Raw genomic sequence first — 16,993 nt, forward strand, 5'->3', positions numbered from 1 at the left:
TAGCCCTGGTTAGAGCAGGCAGAGAAGACAGAGGACAGTACCAGGCCAGAGCTGCTGTGAAACAGAAAAAGGTATGATCTATGAAAATTTTTATGTTTTTTCTGACATATTCACTTTCAACATTTCCAACGGTGGTCGCATGTTGTAATTGGATCTATTTTTCAATGTTTTTCTCCTTGATCATTTTAATAAAAGCAAAATATTTCTTTTTAATGCTCCGATATTATGTTTTCAATTTGTTTTAAGATGTAGTGAACTAGGAAAATGCTCTGGTAGTACCTTAAAAGTGTTGCATCTTTGTGTGTTTACGTGCTTATGCATTTTGGTTGGATGAAGTTGATAAAACAAATAATTTTTTGGATCACATAGCTTTTAAAGGATATGTGGTCAATCTCTCAATGTTATTGTGTAAGCCCACACTGAGATGTTAGAATGGTTAGGAAGGGTTATAATACTTCTTTTGAGAGGAGCCCTGATGACTTAGGATTTAAATTAAGGTTACCTCAATTGAGTTTTCTTATTTTAGATAGTAAGCTCTGTCTATTCTTAGGTTCTCCTCTAGAAAACTAGTTAACTTGCGGTTTTCCCATATGAATAACTGTAATATTATTGTTTGCAGGTCACGCCACCACCTTGAAGTATCGGATGGTAGTGAGAGGACGATGGAGGCGGTGGTAGAGGGAGGACATGATAGCTTTTAGGGCTGTTGGAGGCCCATCGATAGGAGGAGAGGGAGAGAAAAGAGAGATTTTAGGAGAGATCAAACCAAATTTATTCCTCAAATTAGGCCTTTATAGAACATTATAACAAGGAATAATATCTTATTAAATCTTAAACTACCTCCATAGAAGAGGGAGCCATATCTACAAATAACAAATTAGATAGTTTAAACTAAAATATAATTCCACTATAATTTATTCTAATACTATAGTTAAAATTTAAAAGCATGTTTATCCAAGCAAGTTTATAAGTTAAAAATCATCCTTATACTGATCTATTATGAATATTAATCCAATAGTCTTGGTTTCAAGTCTTTATCTCCCTCGTATGATGCCAGATTAGTGATCTATTTTGCCCATGGTATCCTGTTGACTATCTTTTCGATTTAATGGTTTGGCATGAGAATCAGCATTGTTAGTAGCCTTCATCAAGAAATTGGACTATTTTTAATCAATTGATCTTATCTCCCGACCCTTTCATGTTTTAATTCTCAAGTATGATGTTTCTTCTTGTAGTCTTCTTTAAGGTGAATCGTTAGATTGATCATCCCCTTTATGATTTCCTTTTATGAGGATTTTACTTCTGTGAAATTAAAATTCCAGTTGAGTGAGGCTACCCTTTCAGCTTCCTAAAGTATATTTTGTTTTGCTTGGTAAATAACCTTTCTTATCGTTTCATAATGCATCTTTTGGATTATGTCTTGTGGTGGTAGTATTTTGCTTCAAGATAACATTCACTTCTAAAGGTATTACATGCTCCAAGAGTAAATCATCCGTAAAATGTATTTCTTCACACCTATCATCGACCATTGAAGGTTCAAAAGGCTTTACATTCTTAATATTTACTATTTAATATAGCTCCATTTACGGTGAGAGTTCTTGCTAGCAAGCATTGTCTCTAACCTCCCTTAGAATTGAAAGACCATAGTTGTTTAGCTACATCTTATTTCGTTCTTCTGATTATCTTTCTACATAGAAACCTGTATGGCAGTTGTTTCATGCCAAAAAAAATGTTAGGCTAATTGACATTTTCGAAAGACACTATCTTTAGTGTAAGTTTACTTCATGCACAGTATCATCAAGAAATGGTGAGTCTATCCTTGGAATTTGCCCCCAGTAAGACACTTTAATACTACTTAAAGTTAGTTTATGAACTTGAATTCAAGAGAATATAATTTATGTTAAAGAGAATAAGCTCATGAGAAGAGAGTACCAACCTTTCCCCTTGGGGTATTTACTTTGATTTGAGTAAGAATATTTTAGCTGTAATAAAGTAGAATAGTAAGAGAATTTCTTATTTTTTCATTACATCCACTGGAGGTAACATCATTCAAAATGAATACTCCACAACCTCTCACGTGGAATCCCACAACTATGCCAATTAAGGAGGAATCAACTAAAGTAATAAGATAATGATAAACATAATCTAGAAGCTCCTAAATAAACTAAAAACCATTAGGGCTAGCAGTAGAATCCACATCGATACCTATGATAGCTTATTTAATTTCATACCATAGGCACTTTAGTCAAGGACACATTATTTGAAACACAATTAGGAATAGCATCGCAATTAGGTAAATCAACGTAATCGTTTTCTTGATATGGTGAATTGGAAAAGAAATTAGCGGTCAATTATTTAATTATTTTAGAATCATCAATCCAAATACCCTCATGATTTTGAAATTTTAGAATCTTTATCTTATTTCTCTTTATGTTTACAAAAAAATGGAAACGCATAATGTTTCTATCACCATCTTGAACCTTCTTTAAACCAGCCATTTACCTTCAAAATCCTCATAATATTGAATATGAAAGAGTTTATATTGAGCAACCATAAGATTAGCTTTATTAATAGGGCAAACTGAATTTATAAACTTTAATTAAAAAAGTGATCATTTTCACAATTCCTTAAATTCTGAAACACATTGTGAAAGATACTTTATTCCTATCCTTTAAGAATAATTTCAACATTTTTAATTCTTGCGGAAGGATAGCAAGAGTTGAACCACTATGATAAAGAGAAAATGATCAAAATAGTCAATTGACTCTTTATGATGGACCAAAATGATCATTTTGACCTCATGTATTTAAAAAGGAATCAAAATAGTCCATGATGGGGCTATTTTGGTTCCTCTTTAAGGAGTTGATGACTTAATATAGTCATTAATATAGTTAGGGACTATTTTGATTTTCATAAAGAGTCAATTGACCATTTTGATTATTTTCTCTCATAAGAAATGTCTCATTGAGCTTGAATTATACTCTGGAAGTCTTTTTGAAGTAGCTACATATTTTGAATTTTCACCAGCCCCTTAAAAGAATAGTTATAAATCTCAACTATGAGAGGAGAATGATTAGAAGAAGCTCTCTTATGATTTTCGAACTTGGTATGCTCAGTAGAGTTGAGGCAAGAAACCAAATAAAATATTCTATAGCCTTTCTCACATCTTATTCTTACTCAAGGTAGATAGACTACCCTTAGGACTAGCACCAATATGACCACAATCCTTCTCAACAAAGCCTTCTTGTGTGCTCCAGGAAATTCTGGCACCATGGCCTATTCGCGTGATTCAAGGAGAGTTTTAATGGAATTAAGTTCCATGATAAACTCAATCAAGATCCCATAGTTCTATCATTCCAGATTGTCATGGTCTCTAGTCTACATAGTTTAAGGAACTAGTTGACCTAACCTGATAGAATGATCATTGTCGGCAGCCATGAGTTGCTTCGTATAATGGTGCACATAGATTTGGAGTGAGTATTTGTCAAGGGATAAATTCAAATCAGCCTTAGATAATAGAGGGTTTGTGCTCAATCAAGTCAATCCTATGATTCATTATTTAAATGTTTTAGCCATTGAAGAACATATGAGCTCTGACTGTGATTGTAATATAGTAGAGATATGTGGCATGTCCTTACTGGTAGGAAGATTATTTTACTGTACATTCGCTCTTTGTGAGTTGATATTATCCTTAAATTCATCGCTCTTGTTAAACAGTTGAGGGGGGTGGATGAGTTTTGCTTTAGCGGTTGTTTGATTTGAAGTAAAATGGGTGTAAACTATTCTAAATGTAGGGATATTGAGAATATTGGTATGTGGTTTCAAGCAAAATAAATGCTAAAATTTTGGTGCATTTGGAATTCACTCTAGTTCAAATTTGGTGTATTTGGAATTCCTCAAATTTGGGCGAGTTTCAAATACTCAATAAATTCATCACCATTGTTGTTGTTCGACACCACCATCGTTGAATTTTATACTGCATTGATTTTACTTCAAATCAAACAGAAAAAGTAATCTATACATTCATTTTACACGCATTCAAACAAGTCATAAGTATTCTTTTAACATTTCATTTTTTTTTATATTATATTTCTTTTTTAGCCAAACCCCTAAGTTATGACTGATTAATTTTTTCTAAAATATTTAAAATTTATTGACATTATATTATAAAATTTTGATTAGAATCTTGATCTTATTTCGCTTTATATTTACAATAACATGGAAACTCATAATGTTTCTATCACCATCTTGAAGCTTGTTTAAATCAGCCATTTGCCTTCAAAATTCTTCATAATATTATTGAATATGAAAGAGTTTATATTGAACAACCATAAGATTAGCTTTATTAGTAGGGCAAACTGAATTTATAAACTTTAATTAAAAAAGTGATCATTTTCACAATTCCTTAAATTCTGAAACACATTGTGAAAGATACTTTATTCCAATCCTTTAAGAATAATTTCAACATTTTTAATTCTTGCGGAAGGATAGCAAGAGTTGAACCACTATGATAAAGAGAAAATGATCAAAATAGTCAATTGACTCTTTATGATGGACCAAAATGATCATTTTGACCTCATGTATTTAAAAAGGAATCAAAATAGTCCATGATGGGGCTATTTTGGTTCTCTTTAAGGAGTTGATGGCTTAATATAGTCATTAATATAGTTAGGGACTATTTTGATTTTCATAAAGAGTCAATTGACCATTTTGATTATTTTCTCTTATAAGAAATGTCTGGTTGAGCTTGAATTATGCTCAGGAAGTCTTTTTGAAGTAGCCACATATTTTGAATTTTCACCAGCCCCTTAAAAGAATAGTTATAAATCTCAACTATGAGAGGAGAATGATTAGAAGAAGCTCTCTTATGATTTTCGAACTTGGTATGCTCAGTAGAGTTGAGGCAAGAAACCAAATAAAATATTCTATAGCCTTTCTCACATCTTATTCTTACTCAAGGTAGATAGACTACCCTTAGGACTAGCACCAATATGACCACAATCCTTCTCAACAAAGCCTTCTTGTGTGCTCCAGGAAATTCTGGCATGATGGCCTATTCGCGTGATTCAAGGAGAGTTTTAATGGAATTAAGTTCCATGATAAACTCAATCAAGATCCCATAGTTCTATCATTCCAGATTGTCATGGTCTCTAGTCTACATAGTTTAAGGAACTAGTTGACCTAACCTGATAGAATGATCATTGTCGGCAGCCATGAGTTGCTTCGTATAATGGTGCACATAGATTTGGAGTGAGTATTTGTCAAGGGATAAATTCAAATCAGCCTTAGATAATAGAGGGTTTGTGCTCAATCAAGTCAATCCTATGATTCATTATTTAAATGTTTTAGCCATTGAAGAACATATGAGCTCTGGCTGTGATTGTAATATAGTAGAGATATGTGGCATGTCCTTACTGGTAGGAAGATTATTTTACTGTACATTCGCTCTTTGTGAGTTGATATTATCCTTAAATTCATCGCTCTTGTTAAACAGTTGAGGGGGTGGATGAGTTTTGCTTTAGCGGTTGTTTGATTTGAAGTAAAATGGGTGTAAACTATTCTAAATGTAGGGATATTGAGAATATTGGTATGTGGTTTGAAGCAAAATAAATGCTAAAATTTTGGTGCATTTGGAATTCACTCTAGTTCAAATTTGGTGTATTTGGAATTCCTCAAATTTGGGCGAGTTTCAAATACTCAATAAATTCATCACCATTGTTGTTGTTCGACACCACCATCGTTGAATTTTATACTGCATTGATTTTACTTCAAATCAAACAGAAAAAGTAATCTATACATTCATTTTACACGGATTCAAACAACTCATAAGTATTCTTTTAACATTTCATTTTTTTATATTATATTTCTTTTTTAGCCAAACCCCTAAGTTATGACTGATTAATTTTTTCTAAAATATTTAAAATTTATTGACATTATATTATAAAATTTTGATATTTTTTAAAAATTAACTATTCTAATTAAGATTTACTTTCAACATAGCAATCATCGAAATATCATATTTTGGCACAACCCTTCCAATAATCATCATCTCTGAAACTCCTTCCACATTTGTCCTTTTTATATAAGGAAAAATAGAAGCAAGCTTATTATCCTGTTCTTGTGACAATGCTAGGGATTTAGAATCCATAATAAGATTCATCGACTCTTTATGATTCACCCTATGCTCATTTTAAAATTTGATTATGTACTATTCGAGGACCTGGATCTTTAGGAACCCAAGCAGGGTTCATTTTTTACCAGCAGGAACCACAATATGTCAACATTATTAGTATAATTATGTTTCTTTATTATTGGTTTTCCTTTTAAGCGCCCGCCAAAGGAAGGGAGATTCTCAAATTCCACCTTATGACCTTTTTATATCTATTGCATCCTTGAATATTCGCAATGGTAGAGATATAAGTTTTAACATCTAAATTTTATACGAAGATCCAATGCATAGTTGGAGTTGGAAGAATTCAGTGGCATGAGAGTGTTGGCCTACTCGTTTGGTTGGTAGGATTGTAGTCGGACGACGATGGCCGAAGGGATCGTTGTAGGGTGACGATGGTCGCCTGGTCGGAGGGACCATAGTCAAGAGATAGTGATCGGAGGGATCGTAGTCGGCGGGCAAAGGTTGTCTGAGGGAACTAGTCAGCGGGCAATAGTGGTTAGAGGGACTATAGTCGGTGGTCGAAGGTTGTCGGAGGGACCTAATTGGTGGGCGAAGATTATTGGAGGGATCGTAATTGGTTGGTGACGGAGGTCAGAGGGTTCGTAGTTGGCGAGTGCGGTGGTTAGAGTGAACCATAGTTGGTGGGTGATTGTGGTCAGAGTGGATCGAGTTGGCGGACGACGGTTGTCGGAAGGATCGTAGTCGGCAGGTGACGATGGTCGGAGTGGACCGTAGTCGGTGGGCGATGGTGGTCAGAAGGATTCTAGTCGGCGGGGGATGATGGTCGGAGTAGACCGTAGTCGACGGGCGACAGTGGTCGGAGGGACCATATTCGGCGGGCAATGATGGTTGGAGTAGATCATGGTCAGGAAGAGATCTAGCTAGTGGTGCAAGCTTGAGAAAGCAAGAGAGATCCTTTATTTTTATCACTTTCTTCTCCCTCTATTTCGTGAAGAATGAGGGATCTATTTATAATTATTTTTGGAATGAAATGTGTAGTAAATATGGAGAGGATCAAGGGCATGTTTGAGAGTGTTTTAATGGACAACTGATATCAACTTCCTCGATCATGGAGATCACTTATTGAGCATTTGAGTGTCTTAATGTTGTCAGAATTTGGCGTTCTTGGGCTCGTTAGATTCGTCGCATCAAGCCGCTCGATTCGACTATAAGCATGTCACATTTGGATATCATTTGGTCATCCAATTAATGTTCCAAAGCTTCTAAATAGGTTTCAGACCTTTGATTTGGACCCATTTGAGTTCGGATTTGATTAATTTTGGTATTGTTGGGTTTGTCTCTTTGAGACATATAGTTTGACTATAAGTTTATCAAAATTGGAGCTTGAATGGTCACAAATTTAATTTTGGAAGTTTCCGAGTCATATTTGCATCAAGATTCGTGCCCGATCAAGATAATTTTTTTGATGACATATCAATATCCAACCATATTTCATTATTAAATTTACTATAAATATTTTTCTCATGCTATAGAAGGTCTATCAGGAGAAAATAGCCGAATTGATTTGCGAAGCCCTTCCAAAAATAGAAGCAACGAAAGACAAAGTGCTATGATTCATAAAATAAACTCTTATTATGGGGAGTTACTCCAAACTTGAATAATTGTCTATTTTACATTAGCATCAAAATAATGAGTCCACTTAAAAGAGTCATAAAAAAACCTGAAATAGAGTAAAAGTTCTTCTATCAAACAATCTAGTAGCCATCAGGATCATAACCAATATATGTTTTTCTGTCCAATTGACCAAAATTAAAGAAATCGATTCATTTCAGATTACTCAATTTTCTGATATCCTTCATTGTTGGTTACCCAAAATTAAATTTATCAACCAACGCAAATTCAAAAGAAGGCAGAGTTTTAATTTTCTCATCAGTGTAAAGAATAGCAGTTGTACTTTACCGCAGCAGAAGAAAAGTTATAACCCTTACTTGACATCACGCCTTTGAAGGATTTGGATGGACCAAAATTCTCCTAAATCGATTTCTTACAAAAGATTAGATCAGTTAGGAATCTCGTATGACAAGGAAGCTCCTTCTCCATAGGAAGATCCGAAGCCCCAAGAACAGAACTCATCACAAAAACACCTTTGTGCTGATGCTAACCAGCTAAAGAAAAGATACATGAACGAAAGAATGGTAGAACTAACCCCTACGCCAAAAATTGATGGAGAAAGAGAGATCTGTACAACAATCAACAATATCTAACAAAATTGCTCATGAGAGCTCCAAGAAACCAAGAAGCTGACATAAGTAATAAGTAGGTAATATCAGTTATTTTTGGGCTCTCCATCCAATTGTTATGATGAGGTATTTTGTAAATTTTTTAAGTTAAAGGAGTATGGAATACCCGCCGATGCCTAGCTTGGTTGGTGGGCGAGCACGGTTGGGTACCCCTCATCCCGTGTTCAATTCCCTCTGGCAGCAGTGTCCATTTCGGGGGGACCCAATAAGAGTTGGCCACGAGTTCTAATGGATGTGGGTAGCAGAGCCCTGCATTGGGTACTCATACCCACGCCCACCCATGTACCCACCTATACCCAATGGGTATCGGTGGGTATGGGTACGCTTGTGGCCTTGTCGGTGGGTTTGGGTGGGTACTCAACATCGGGGGATAAATCGATTTATATTGCTAATTATTGTATATCTTATATTACTGCAATTCTCACTACGTAGTGTGTAGCACTTAAGCACGTTGCGACTACGATAAATTCTGATATGCGGCTTGAAAGTTTACAATCATAGCAAAGGGAAACAAGCCTCAAGGTCATCAATCTGTTGCAGACTGCGTTCAAAAATCATAGAAAGTGGGTGGGATAGGTGGGTACGGCATCCCGAAAGTCACCATGAGTGGGCTAATCCCATCCGAGTATAGCATGGGTACCCAACCAGGACCCCATGTAGGGCTTTGGTGGGTAGCTCATCTAAGCTGACCGGAGTTTACATATCACCAAGCGCTCTAAGCTAGCTCGGGGGTGCCAGCCGATGGTTCCTCATCAACAAAAAAAAGGAGTATGAAATTTCTGTAAAACAGTAAAAAAAACTCCATTAACTGAGGTTATCAGCATGCCAGACTATTTATTTTGAACTCTATATTTTATTAATGTATGAATTGTGAAATTAACTAACTGTTCAAGCATCTATTGCACAAGGTTGTAAGATTAGTAGACAGATTTTGATTAAATTGACTTTTAATGGTTTTTGAATGCCAGACCGGCGGCCTCAGCAACCGGCAGAAACAGCACAAGAAGGCCATGCCTCTGGCTGCCAAAAGAGATAGAGCAGCTCGTTCTGGGCATGAGAAAAAGCAGCGGCAAAAGCGTTCAGGGAAGCAGTTCAAGGGAAGGAAAGCTTGGAAGCGAGGCTTTACAGATCCTCCATTTGTTTATTTTCTCAACTTCTCAACACCTTCAGGAAGAGCTTAAGTTAATTGATTGGATAAAAGAAGAGAAGGAAAAGAGAGGAAAATTTTGTTATCTTGGATCATCATAATAATTAAAACTATTTTATTTTTTAATTTTATTGTGCCCATTGGTGAGACATTTAGAAAATAATTTTGGGTCAGATGTTTGGTCATTTTTTTTTGTTAGTGTGGATCTTAAAAGCCGTTGTATTGAGAATTAATTTATATTTAAAAATTAGTTTATATTTGAAAATGCAATTTAAATTTTTTTATCTGCTTATGCGCACCATGAGTTTTTGAGTGCATAAACTATTAGCAGACGAATCTTCGCAATAATAATTGACAGTGCTATAGAAAGACGATTGAATGAAATTAGTCCTTATTTTGGGTTAATTTGTTTTCAGAAAAGTATTTATTTTGGGCTTTATTATGATGTTAAAACTTTTAAATGATTTATTCATTTGTTTTTTTAGTTAGATAAAAAAAGAATAGAGTATAATGGAAGATAATGTAAAATGAATGTAATATATTTTAAATATTTGAACGATTATGAAATAAGTGCAGATGAGTTTTTTTTTTTTACTTGATAGAAAATCGGGGCTGGATGGAGATCGGAGGAGGTCGGGACGGCTGAGGGATTTCGCGTGGAGAGAGCTTTGGCAGTGGAGAGGGTAGCGAATGGGGAACATGATGGCTTCGTTCGGTTGGCTTTTAAAGGCGTCGAAGGGCTGCGATCGAGGCCGGTTCTACACTTAAATCGCGGGATGAGACTCAAACAGCGCCGAATCGATGGGATTTCTTGCGGTATTTGCGGGAGCTTTTAGCGGGATATGAGGTATTCCCGATCTCTCTCGTTCTCTTTTGATTTCTTATACAGAGGTCAACATTAATATAGATAAATCTCCCTACAGTTTGGCATTTTATGAAAAAGGAAAATAATCAGAAACATTATAAGGGGACAATAATTCACCTATTTTGTAAACAATAACAAATAACTTTGCATACATGATACATGCCCGGGTTTCTTAAAACCTCGGTGTCCATGTCTAAGTTCGCTAAAACCCTAGTATTACTAATATAGTATGTTAGAAAACCTTGATATCCTTTTTCTCTATTGTTATTCTATTAAGAGTCAAATTCACATTTAAATCTAATAAAAAAAACCATTTTTAATATATTATAACCAAATATTTTTACGTCTGCCTCTACCTTTTTTAATATAGACCAAATCTAATACATGTACTCTCCTAACAATGTCATCAAATGGCCTATGTCTTATGTGACACAAATAGTAACACTGCATAAACAAACTCAAATGTTATATCCAAAAAAAGATGGATTTGCTCAAAACAGAGATGAACAAAAACTTATTTTAACAAGGGAGAAAAACTAAAAGGAAGCATTATAGCACAAAAGTACAAGACAGTGATACCTCAAATTTTGGTATATTTCTCCTTGTCCCTCCTTCAAATTCAAGTACAGGCAAAAAAGCTAATGTAGGACCTTTTATGTCTACTAGAAAGTTCTGAAACCTCAAAAATAAATCATGAAATCACCTAATGGGCAACAACCTTATAACATGGAAAAACAAAAAAGAAAATGGCAACGATAGAAAAAATTTTAGTAGTAATAATTTATCTTATTGCTCAGAACGATATAATTCATAAATTAGGGATTTAGCATCCACAAAGGCATCCAAATGATTAATGAAACCAAGACAACAATACAAGCCAGTAGAATCTGGATTAAATCGCGCCAAATCAGATATAGCATATGCAAGGTAGCAGTTTTCCAAGTTTTTTTTGCATTTACAGTTATATAATGTAACAAAATTGATTGCTCAACATAAAACAGCATATCCATGTCAAGAATAATATTAACAGGTCGAGTATAAGAAGGCACAGATGGAGGAAATATACAGAAGTTCATAAGGCAAGAAAAATTAATGTAAAATATCTGCTAGTATTTGTGCACAAGAAATGCTTACATCTGCTTTGGCATCTACAACAATACCAAGAACTGTATCTTCTACATAGGGAGCATACTGTAAGGTCACCAAAAAAAATAGGGTAAGGTATTAAGAGATGCAAGGTCAAAAAATAACTTCATAAACAATTAGTCCTGAATTACGAAAAAAAACATTCTCCAGTTTGGGAACATGCTTCTTTTTATTTTATTTATTTTTTTTCTTTTACAGTTTATCAGGCATTGCAACCAACAAAAACAACAACCCGCTGCCACGACCCGCTCTCATGGCGAAGCCCAAAGCCCGACCCCCTTTCGCAGCAAAGCCCTATCCCACTCTTGCGGCGAAGCCTGCTGCCGTGACCCGCTGTTACGGCGAAGTCCGCTCCTGCTCTCGTGTTTAAGCTACTCAACGAGCTATCGAGTCGAATAGTCGAGTGTTCGAGCTCAAGCTTGATTAGCCGTCGAGCTAGAACTCGTGTTCAAGCTCGACTCGTCGAGCCCGTTAACTAGACGAGCCCGAGCCAGCTCGCGAGCCGGCTTGACTGGATTGCACCCCTACACATGGCATATATTTATGTCTTCTAAGCTCTAAGGGCATGTTATTTGCTTTTTTTTATTTTAATCTTATAGCTCTCTTGATACCGGTAATGAGACGACAAACATAACTATTTTAATTTAGGCCTCCCCTGAATAAAATTTCTAGCTCTGCCACTGGTTGAGAGGATTTGTGCCTTCCATGAGAAGTCAAATTTGAGTCGTTCAACCTGCAAAAAAAAAATCAAAATACACAATACCATAGGAAAAGTTCATTCAAGGAGTAAAGAATGATATCATTCAAACTAAGAGCGACATCACTATTACGCAACTGTCAAGTAGCGGTGAATTGACCCGGCACTGTTGGGGTCAACCCGAACCCGACCCGTTTTTAAAATTGGGTCAAGTTTCCAGACCCGAACCCGACCCGACACGAATGACCTGAAGTTGACCTAAAATTGTTAATTTTTGGGTCAAAATCGGGTCAATATTCGATTTTCGGGTTAAAATCGAATAAAAAACGGGTCAATCTCGGGTTTTCGGGTCAAATATGAGTTTTCGTGTCACCTTCGAGTCACTTTAAGGTCAATTTTGGGTTACTGGGTCAACCTGAACCCGACCTGATTTTTAAAACGGGTTGATTTGTTCAACACGAACCTGACCCGTTTCAGGTTCGGGTTGACCCGAACCCGGATTTTTTCGGGTCGGGTTCGGGTCGGGTTTCGGGTCGTGTCAAAAATTGACATCCCTAACTGTAGTGATATATTCTCTTTGTAATTGTCCAAGAGGTTATATTAAATTGTTGGATGCATGTCTCCTGAAACTGCTTTGAAACAACTGAGGTTTCGTTTGGGACGGCTTTCTTACTGCTTTTTAAAATAGTTTTTTAGTTTAAAAATTAAAATTTTAATACTAAAAAACTGCTTTAAGAAGTCTAAATCTTACTAGCAGAATCCGACGCTTCTTTAAATTTAACTTCTCTAATCAATCGGTTATATTGTCTATAGTTTTTGAAAAGATCCTATGAATGCAGAATTACAGATGGAACATGTATGGTCAAATTGCATGCTTGATTTGTTGGGAACAAAATCAGTTATGATTGCTTTAGATTTGCTAATAATAGATAGCATTATGGATTCTTCCACTAAACATCTATGGAAAGACATGCAAGCGACCCTCACTCACCTTACCCCTAACATGAAGCGCTCTCTTATTGACTGTTTGATCAAGAAAAATAACGTTCCTGTTTTTCCAGATATCAGCCTAATGCACAGGCCTGCTACACATTTTCCAGAATGCTCGAGCAAGATCCTCTTTCAAGAAGGCCCTCTGTCCCATCTCCAGCTCCAACTCTAAGACCAACTCATCAAATCCAAACTGGAAGCACAGCTCTACCTCCAGCCCCAACCCCAGCTACCGTATTTAAATGGCTTGCTCCTGTTCTCTCATTACCTCCCAATGAGCCCCCCTTGCCTGAAGATGATCATGGGGATTTTTCTCCAACTTCATCATTAGACGACTTCCTTGTGCCCGCCGAAGTTCATCCAATACCTCATCTTTCTGCTGCAAGCAACAGCTTTCAAACAATTATTATTGCAGTGGTTGTAACTGAAGCACATACTTTTACACTTGCTGCATTCTGCTTTTATTGCTGTAATAAATATGCTGGAAGCAAGTATCAGATTGTTAATGGGCAAAAGGATGAGAGACCAATTTGTCCTTAAGCCTTAGTGACTTCTCTAGTATGTATATGCTTTGTTGTTCTTCCAACTCTAAAATCATGGTATGATCTATGAGATGTTGAATCTACAATTTCTATTTTCAGCAAAATGATTCTTCAAAAGAAAATGCTGATACTGACAGTGCCAAGACCAAGCTGAAGCCATTCTTCTGGGATAAGGTCATGGCCAACCCTAATCAATTCATGGTCTAGCATCAGCTTAAAGCTGGATCATTCCAGTAAGCCTCATTACAAATAGCGTTTAATGTCTTCCTTTTCAAGTTACTCAGCCCTATAAAATTTGTTTTCAATCTTGAAGTAGTAGATTTTTTGTTAATTTTATAAGTTTAATGAGGAGATGATAGAAAGTTTGTTTGGGTACAATGCTGCTGATAAGAGCAGGAATGATTCTAAAAGGGATTTTGGAAATTATTTTTCTGGTCAACGCATACAGATTCTTGAGCAGAAGAAATCACAGAATTTGGCCATCTCTTTAAAGGCACATAATGTGAAAGTAGAAGAAGTTTGTGATGCATTAATGGAAGGTAAATTTACATTTTTTTTTAATTAGAAATGCATCGTAGTTGTCATTTGATTATATTTTCTTCTGAACTCTTTTATATTTTGCTATAAATATCCTTTGTATCCTTGTCATTACGGGAATAGCTTGTGCCAATTTTTATTTTTATTGATAGTTAACATTACGTGCAACACTATCAAAATAAATCGAGACACTGGAGAAGAAGGATTAGTAAATTTGACCAAAAAAATTTTGGGCTAAGAATAATAATGATGATGATCCTAAGATTTCATGTTCTTAATTTTTTTTTTTGGAATGGGAGTATCTACCGACTGCTACCTCAGCTTGTGAGGTGTTTGGCGGCGTAACTAATCTCTCGACTAACCTGGAATTGACCTGGAAGAGGCACCCACTCCTACATAAACTCCTAACTCGCACTTATTGGGACCCCTACTTAAAAAGCGCTACCGCTTGAGGGGAATCGAATACGGGTTGGGATTTCCCAACCATACTCTTAATATCATCACACTAAACTTTTCATGTATTTATTATTATCTTTTCAGTTTCCCTCAAATATACATTTTTTTCTTTTTTTCTGATTAAATATTTGAAAACAAAGTGACAATATGTATCCTCCTACATTTGTGAGAATCATAACATATATAGCGTACTGATGATAATGATTAATAATCAGAGTAATGTCTTCTCCAAGCAGGAAACGAGCTTCCAATAGAGCTACTACAAACATTGTTGAGAATGGCACCAACCTCGGATGAGGAGCTGAAGCTTAGGCTATTTAACGATGACTCAGTTTTTCTTGGGCCTGCAGAACAACTCCTGAAAGCTATGGTGAATATCCCTTTTGCTTTCAAAAGGATCGATGCATTGCTTTTCATGACTTCATTCGAAGAGGAATCCTCAAGTATGAAGGAATCACTTGCTACTATGGAAGTAAGCTCTCTCCCAACATAGTTAGGATTTTGTTTAGTATTATATTGTCACTATGATTTGTAAATGCTTATGTTTTGTAAAGCATATGCATTTGTTAAGCTGTTCTATGCTATGGCCAAAATTATTGATTTATCTATGAAGTACAGATTTTTTTTTTTCTATGAAGAACAGCTTTAGTCAATGGATTTTCTCACTAGACATTTGCAAGAGGATGTACCGTAGTGTATGTTTTTTGCTGATGATATTCTTCTTGTTGATAAGACTAGAGAGGGAGTTGAAGCAAAACTTGAATTATGGAGGTCAACCTTAGAGTCTAAAGGTTTTCGCTTGAGTAGATCTAAAATTGAATATGTGGAGTGTAATTTTAGTAGCAATAGACCTAGTGAGGGGATTGTGACTTTGGGCGATCAAGTCATTAATAAGAGTACACGTTTTAGATATCTTGGTTCTATTGTTCAGAGTGATGGTGAATATTATCAGCAGAATTCAAGTTGGATGGTTAAAGTGGAGGAATGCATCGGGCTTTTTGTGCGATAGAAAATTCCCCCTCAAACTTAAGGGAAAATTCTATATGATGGTGGTGAGACATGTAATGCTTTATGGTGCTGAATGTTGGCCATTAAAAGAGAAGCATAATACTATGTTAAGTGTTGCAGAGATGAGGATGCTTAGGTGGATGAGTGGCAATACCCTTAGAGATAGTATACAAAATGAGCATATATGTTAAAAGGTTGGAGTAGCTCCAGTGGAAGATAAGATTAGAGAGAGTCGCCTTAGATGATTTGGTCACATTAAACGAAGGCCTTTATGTGTTCGAGCATGGCCTTTATGCTCTTGTATTTGTATACTTGAAATAGCGTAAATGGTAGTTTTTGTAATCTCAAAACAACTACTTCTGTATCCATCTCTAATCTCTATATGCATGTAATTATAAAGTTGTAACTTATGCCTGTCTCTGCACAGTGCACATTGTCTGCACAGTGCCGATGCTTTAACGAGCTCAGTTGTAAGTCTTGGCAATAGATTAGCGAAGACAAAAGAGTTCTTAAACGCTGATATGAGTAACTTGGAGGAGAAAAGTGCTTTTCATGATTCTTTGAAAGCATGCTGAGGCTGATATCACTCAACTTTTGGAGGAAGAAAAGAGAATAAGATCATTAGTAAAGCTTACCACTGACTATTTCCATGGGAATGCTGGAAGAGACGAGGGGTTGAGATTGTTTGTCACAGTGAGGGATTTCCTTGAGGTTTTGGATAAGGTCTGCAAAGAAGTCAGAGAAGCACAGAGGGAAGTGGTGAATACATCAAGAATCAAGGATAATACAGTACCGAAATCAATGTCGGAACCCCGGCAGTCGAGATATTTCCTGCAATCAAAGACCGGCGCTTGGAGGATTTTAGCTCTGATGATGATGAGGAATCTTAATTAAGTGTTAATATCAAGTAGGCTTGTAATTTATTTTACAAAGTGTTCTGTTAGACCGGTCCACTGGATCGGTCCAGTCTGTCCAGGCGGGACCAGTTCACAGGCGCGAACAGGCAAGATCTCCGCCTCCTGCAGAGATCGGGCGGGCTGACAGCTCAAACAGAGTGTTTTAGGAAGAATTTTTGGGGGGTTTCACAGAGAAATTTGAATGTAGGGACTGTTTAGGGAATTCCTTTTGATTTGTTTGCATTAAATAGTTGATTTTGCTAGGGTTTGAGTATC

The 16,993-nt window shown here is 36.1% G+C and overlaps 1 long non-coding RNA gene across 1 annotated transcript; it reads left to right on the forward strand.

Moving 5' to 3' along the window:
- LOC110107100 lies at positions 1-9,862 on the forward strand. Its single transcript, XR_002304318.2, has 2 exons — positions 1-71; positions 9,402-9,862. It is a non-coding gene; the product is annotated as an uncharacterized LOC110107100 (long non-coding RNA).
- The last annotated feature ends 7,131 nt before the right edge of the window (positions 9,863-16,993 follow it).

This window comes from Dendrobium catenatum, unplaced genomic scaffold (assembly GCF_001605985.2).
Source record: "Dendrobium catenatum unplaced genomic scaffold, ASM160598v2 fragScaff_scaffold_697, whole genome shotgun sequence".
NCBI classification, from domain to species: Eukaryota; Viridiplantae; Streptophyta; class Magnoliopsida; order Asparagales; family Orchidaceae; genus Dendrobium; species Dendrobium catenatum.